The sequence below is a fragment of the Canis aureus genome, chromosome 9 (genome assembly GCF_053574225.1).
Source record: "Canis aureus isolate CA01 chromosome 9, VMU_Caureus_v.1.0, whole genome shotgun sequence".
In the NCBI taxonomy this organism is placed as follows: Eukaryota; Metazoa; Chordata; class Mammalia; order Carnivora; family Canidae; genus Canis; species Canis aureus.
Genome location: NC_135619.1, coordinates 47,518,276 through 47,525,436, shown reverse-complemented (window position 1 = coordinate 47,525,436; position 7,161 = coordinate 47,518,276). Strand labels below are relative to the sequence as shown.

General features: G+C 44.3%; 2 pseudogenes across 1 annotated transcript; one reads left to right on the top strand and one right to left on the bottom strand.

Moving 5' to 3' along the window:
* Positions 1-534: 534 nt before the first annotated feature.
* On the bottom strand, positions 535-6,171 carry LOC144320826 (mitotic spindle assembly checkpoint protein MAD2A-like; annotated as a pseudogene). Its single transcript, XR_013386458.1, has 5 exons — positions 5,041-6,171; positions 4,102-4,248; positions 2,471-2,591; positions 1,410-1,501; positions 535-703 (listed from the first exon to the last, which is right to left on the bottom strand). The product of XR_013386458.1 is annotated as a mitotic spindle assembly checkpoint protein MAD2A-like (transcript).
* A 414-nt stretch (positions 6,172-6,585) lies between these two features.
* On the top strand, positions 6,586-7,049 carry LOC144320137 (fibroblast growth factor 2 pseudogene; annotated as a pseudogene).
* The last annotated feature ends 112 nt before the right edge of the window (positions 7,050-7,161 follow it).

Below are 7,161 nucleotides of genomic sequence, written 5' to 3'. Positions count from 1 at the left end.
CAAATTAAAATCAAATAATTGGAAATGTTTTCAATATGGAAAATATACAAATGAGATAAATGGCAGAGACCTCTTATGAGCAATGTTTCATTACTTGCAGATTATCATTAGATAATTTCAGAACCTAAACAAAGACTCTCAATATTCAGACTTCTTTTCCTGTATTTTACATTTAATATCTCCCTACCTATATTCCAGAGTCAAAGTACTTGACCAAAAGGTCTGATTTAATAAGGCATTTAGCTTTATGGCAAAAGTTATCCATCTGCAGTTACTACTTTCAAGGACTTGACAACAATGCTGATGTGATCTGCTAGTTCCCTTTTGAACAACGTGCAATAATTTATGCCAACCCTGTATAAAGTCATACAGGTAACAAAAAAAGAAACAATTATGCACAGTTCAATAGATGTATAATGTTGTGTTGTTTTCCCAGTCTAAAAATTAACCAGTGAAACATAATTTATCAACTATACTTGACTTGGTTTCAGGAAAACCGCATCTGAGAACTACATCACTGTCCTTATCTCATCCTCAGTCATTGGTGGGAATTTTATAGGCCACCATGCTATTTATTTTGTGGATAGTAATAGTAAATGAACGAAGACAGACTTCCTCAGAATTGGTAATAAACGCTGGCCCCGACTCTTCCCATTTTTCAGGTACAACCAAATCTTTGCATAAATCAGTAGGTCAAATGAACCTAAATTGGGGATAAGATCATTAAAGTACAACTATTTTTTGAAAGGTACAACTATCCTTGCTGTCTCCCTCACATGTGAGCTACCTATCATGTCAGAAAAGCTAGTTTAGCTTGATCTCTAATCAGTTATATTAGCTAATTGCATTTCTTCAATGGAAATTTTAGTACAGAAAATACTGTACTCCTTTTTATTTAATGAAAAAACTCGAGTTTTTTTTTTTTTTCAAAGAGAAAAACCATTAAAGATATTTGCAGAAAGTATATAATTAATCACGAGGCAGCATGAATCTAAGCCAGAGAAAGAGAACATCTTGGTTCTGTGACCGCTGTATCCCAATGCCCAGAACCGTGTCAGGCATACCGTAGGCATTTAGGGTATATCTGATGAATGAAGGAGTAACTAAGCTAGAAAAGAAAGACACAGTTATACCTGTAAGTCTTGATTATATACAAGGAAATGTGTAGAAAATAAAAGTAATGGAAGAAATTACATCAAAATATTCAGGAGTACTGTAGGAAACTTTCATTCTTTCCCTATTCAGCACTTGTAAATAAATGCAACCAGCATTACTTTAGATTCATGACGTTTTTCTCACTTATATACCATGACATGGATAATTAAGAAAAAATTCAACAAAACTAATTCTTAAATAGCTTAGTCTTTCCACAACAAATCTGAACCAACGTGAAGTCATATAATACTTACAAGAGACTTTCAACAGCGGCAGAAACATCACGGTAGCTGTGATCTGTCGGATCTCATCCTGGATAGCCTTCTGAGACTTTTCTCTGGGTGTGCTACTGAAGAAACCAAATGAGTTGATTCATTTTAAGTTTTAACAAGTTATTTAAAACACTGGTAAGATTATTTGTTTGATTAAATGCTTCAAAACTCAAATTAAGTAATGCATTCAAAAGGAATTTTTAAAAAACAATTATAATTTCATTTATTATTCCAGTTTTTAAGGCTGATCTTAGTATCAGGTCATTAAATAACAGATGACTAGAAAACCTGCCAAGTGCTTCAACTCAGGAAACATTCAGCATATTGTAAAATAAAGATAACAAGTAGTGTCTAAGATCTTTAATTGGCATAATCATTTTGGCATTTTTAGTAATACCTAAATGTCTAATTCTGTAGTGCTTCAAATAAGATGTTATATCAAGTTGTTTTTATAATTAAACATTTTCTAAAATAGACCAAAGGCTTCAGGAACAAACTACATATCATTATGAGAGAGGGTTCTGAGTTTACAAGTAAGCATGCCTAGGACAATGCTAAGAATTAGCATTTAATGAGGGGCATTTCCCATCCAGAGGATCTAAGAACTTCAGTTAAGAGTGTCTTAGGAAGTTCATAGCATTAAATGAAATACAGTAGATCTGCAGATCAAGCTAGGAGAAAGTCTAGGATAATACTTCATGGTTAAAAGTACCTTGACACAATTCATAAAATGGCCCACCTAATACATCATGTGTAGCTTACATATAGCACCATAAATACTAAAGGTTGAAATGTATGGATTTTAGACTAAGGGCAATTATGTTAAGAGTACACTATACAAGTCCATAATAGGCACGACTCTTTTGTGAGCACAGTTTGAGAGTCTAATTCTTCTCCACGGGAGATGAAAGATTGAATCTAACATAGTTAGAAACAAACTACTTATACGAAACTAGTTCGATATAGTTAGAACTCATTTAGTCAAGAAACAAGTTTTGGAAAAAAAAATCTATGAAAGTGGGAGCAATTTAATTCATACTTGCCTGTCATCTTTTGCAGTCTTGTCACACTCAATATCAAACTGCCACCTTTCAAGGACTTCATCGCTTTCAATATTTGAGATGACTACCACCAGTTTCTGAACTGAACACTTGTATAACCAACCTGCAATACATAACAAGGCATCTTTTATGGTTCACTGCATTCCAAAGTAACTCTTCCCAGGTCTCACTTTCTACCCTTAGCAAATTCCTGCCACTGGTATTTTGGAACTCCTCCAACCTATACAGAAAACTTGCCTCACAATAACCTAGCTCCCATTTTCCAATTCTCAGTATCTGTACCAGATGTAGCTAGTACTGAAGGCTAAGGACAGAGTAGTGAACATGCAGTATACTCTAATCCAAGGTAAACTGCAGAAGATGAGCATTAATCTAATCACTGCAGCAATAAATGTAAAATTTTAATTGTAATAAATGCTAAGAAGGTGCAGTGTGTGATCCAATAAGAGAATATAGGAAAATTTGACTCAGGGAATTCTCACTTGACTTCAGTTCTGCAAGTAAATACCATTAAATATGCAAAAGGTTACAGAGATCGAACAATTTGCCTCTAAGAAGAGCAATTCCTCCATTCTAAATAAAAGGGACAGATTAAATAGGGAGGTCTACATACAACTGAGGTGAAATGTCATCAGTGTAGTCTTAAAGGAGACAACCTAAAAACCAGTAGCTTAGGCAGGGCTTGCTTCTTCATCAAATGAAGGTGACATAGATTCTTAGTTACTTCTACATTTCAGGCTAAATAATCTGAGTATAGCCCTGGGTGATTTAGCCCTGAAGATGATAAAAATACAATTAATAGAATTTAAAAAATAAAGCCTCTTGAAACAAAATATATATGACTCAGGAATTAAAAAAAAATTACTGTAATGTTTTTTTGGAACTAGTTTTGGAAGGTCAAATGAGGAGCCAGGGAGAAACATCCTATAACACAGAAAAATTAGAAGTGAGACTCCTAAGTAGAGAAAAACATGGGGGGAAAAAAGAGTAGATGGAGAACAAGTATTCATTCAACAAGTATTCAGTAATTTCTTAAGCTAAGAAAAAACAATGAGTGTTCAGATAGAAATGGCTAACTTACTGGCAGGATTTTAACAAAGACAAATGAAGACAGTAAGACATTAGAAAACTTTATTGGGTACTCTATTAGTAGTATTTTTTTTTTAAGTTTAGTTCCCAGGCTAGATCCAATTTCATTTTGTTTTATTATAAAATAATGATGGTTTTAATCACTAGACAGCTATAGAAAACATATCATGTTAAAAATATATAGTGGATTTCTCTCCAATAATAAACACCATCATAGTTATGTAAAATTCCAACTTGCTCCACCTGGCTACACGAAATGCAAAAATCAAAGGGAGTTGATAGAGACTGTTTTGTGAAGCCAGATCAGATTTCTAACATCAACGTATTTAACCCACTCAAAATGTGGTAGGGAAGAGTGGACTTTCTTTCAACTTATTATTTGCTTCCTTCGGATTGAGAATCACTATGAGATTGCAGTGTTTTACACCTCTTTGTATAGAGCTGAAAAATGAACACCAAGATGCCACAAATTACGGGTCCAAGAAGGCCTGCAAAACTCAAAATGGTTTTCAACAATTAAATACCTTTCAGTTGTTCCACTACATTATTGAGTTATTTTATGAGCTCAGGATCAGTTGTTACAAGCAAGGTGAGTCCGTATTTCTGCACTCCAGTAGAGGTTTCGGATGGATATATGCCACGCTGGTATAAAATGCTGTTGATGCCAAATGCTGAAAACAAAAGGAATGTTAAAGTCATTTTCACTTTGCAACTCTGGAAAATAAAACCTATTTAGATGTGGCTACGGTTTCATTCATGGTATCAAACCGAAAAAGCTAAATGTACGTTTGTGGGTGTCTTGGTGAAAGCAGGGTAGGTGAAAAGTGCCACTGAAAATCCTTAAAAATGTTGCTTCTAAGTGAAAAGAACACGATACCTGCGTTTATGCAGGAATAAAAATGCCAAACTGCATTAACCTAGTGTCAAAGTAGAACTACAAGCTCAGGGTAATGCAAGCCCCAATTCAGGTTATGTGACCGCAGGGTGCTGAAACAGGCTTTTGCGTCTGGATTAGCAACTGATGAACCGGTCCGATGCTCCAGAGCAAGCCTCTCCCCCTCACTTTTCCCTCCTCTTCTCCTGCCGGCGTCTATCAGAGGGTACAAACATGGCCTGGTCCAGGACAGAGTTTCCTAAATCTGGTCCATGGCTGTCAGTACCGGAATCAAAGCTTGGTGGACGGGCTGTTCAAAGTGTACTGGGGCTCCACCGCTCGGGGTGGTGCCGGGGCTGGGAAGCGGGTGGGACCCGCAGTTTCCCGCAAGGATGCTGGTGCAGGGGCGCGGCGCGAGGCAGGCCGGGCAGCACCTGGGCTTCCCGCTCCCCCAGGAGCAAGGCGCCTAGATTAGATTCTCCAGCCAGGCGGGCGCTGGAGCAGAGCCGCCCCCCACCCCCGGCCCCCGCCTCCGGGCCGGCCGGGCCTCAGCAGTCCCCGCCCTCTGGCCTGCGCGAGGGGGACTCACAGAAGAACTCGGCCACGATTTCCGCCTCCCGCGCAGGGCGATGCCTTGCTCCCGGGAGAGCTGCAGCGCCATGGCCAGGCCTACGCACGAGGGAGCGGCTGCGGCCCGGCAGACGGCGACGCCACAGCCTCCAACGGTTCCCGCCACTCGTTTGGAAAGTAACGACGCTGCTCCCCGGGCCCTCCGCGCAGGCGCGACGAGCCTCTCGGCCCACCCAGCGCCAGGCTCCTTGCTCGCCCGAGAGGGGCGCCTCGCGCAGGCGCAGTGGGTAGGCGTGGTCAGGCACTTCGGGGTCGTCGGGGCTCGGAAGGGTCAGGCGGGGCACCTGTACTTGCGGTCGCGGGGCTGAGCTGGGGCGGGACGCCCGCTCCCGAGGCCTGCGGAGTGAGCGGCCCAGGATCCCAGTTCGTCAGTTTCAAAGCTATTTTCCTTCCTTTTTTTTTTCAAAGCTATTTTCGAATCCCTCTTAAATTATGAAGGACTTGGCCTCATCTGCTTTTGCTCCTTTCTTTCTCACCAAAATCTATTCCATATATCTTCTTGCAAAATATTCATTTTAATCTCATCTCCTTATTCCCTCTTCCCTGGTTGCCTATTGATTTCTTCTTCAGCTGAACTGCTGGTCCATTTTCATTCATCTACGTTATTACTGATTTCTAGTCCTGGTTCCTATCACTTTCAATGAACACCTGATTTTGACATCCCGGTGACTTTGGGTTTTGGTGTATTCTCCCATTCTCCACTCCCAGATGCAAGAGTGTTTCTTATTTATTCATTGTCTACTTATTCAATAACTGTTTATTGATTGTTATGCCAACCACCATGCTAGGCACTACAAAAAGAGTGATGAACTACACAGACAGTCCTTTCCTTCTAGGGCTCTCAAATTGTATATCTCTTCAGAGATATTTCAAAACTGCTTCATCCAAGCAGTTCTTGGTACTTCCCCTTATACCTTAGATGCCTTGCGCAGTAGTCAGAATTCAAAGATGATCTCCAGGAGCACAGCTCCCAGGCCTCGAGCCCGGGCGCAGCTCCCCGGCCCCGAGTGCAGCTCCCCGAGCCCGCGCGCAGCTCCCCGAGCCCGAGTGCAGTTCCCCGAGCCCGAGTGCAGCTCCTCGGCCCGCGCGCAGCTCCCCGAGCCCGAGTGCAGCTCCCCGGTCCCGAGTGCAGCTCCCCGGTCCCGAGTGCAGCTCCCCGGCCCCGAGTGCAGCTCCCCGAGCCCGAGTGCAGCTCCCCGGTCCCGAGTGCAGCTCCCCGGCCCCGAGTGCAGCTCCCCGGCCCCGAGTGCAGCTCCCCGCGCTCAGCTCCCGGGCCCCGCGCCCAGCTCACGGCTCGCGCGCCAGGGCAGCTGGCGAGGGGAGCTGCAGGACCGCGCGAGGCTGGGGGCCCGCGGGCGCTGCCGCGCGCTGCCGGGCGGGAGGCTGGAGGGCCGGGGGCATGGCCGCGCCCCGGACCGGGTCGGCCCGGGCCCGGGGGCGGCGGCGGCTCCTCGCGCGGCTCTGGGGGCGCGGACACCCCGGCAGAGCCCCCCCGGGGTGGGGCATGGCAGCCGGGAGCATCACCACGCTGCCCGCCCTGCCGGCGCCTTCCCGCCCGGCCACTTCAAGGACCCCAAGAGGCTGTACTGCAAAAACGGGGGCTTCTTCCTGCGGATGCACCCCGAGGGCCGGGTGGACGGGGTCGGGGAGAAGAGCGATCCTCACGTCAAATTGCAACTTCAAGTAGAAGAGAGAGGCGTTGTGTCCGTCAGAGGAGTATGTGCAAATCGCTATCCTGCTACGAAGGAAGATGGAAGGTTACTGGCTTCTCAATGTGTTACCGACGAGTGCTTCTTTTTTGAACGATTGCAATCTAAGACCTACAATACTTACCGGTGAAGGAAATGCTCCAGTTGGTATGTGGCGCTGGAACGAACTGGGCAGTATAAACTTGGACCAAAAACAGGACCTGGGCAGAACGCTATACCTTTTCTTCCAATGTCTGCTAAGAGCTAATCTAAATGGCAGCATCTGGGATCCCTGGGTGGCGCAGCAGTTTGGCGCCTGCCTTTGGCCCAGGGCGCGATCCTGGAGACCCGGGATCGAATCCCCACATCAGGCTCCCGGTGCATGGAGCCTG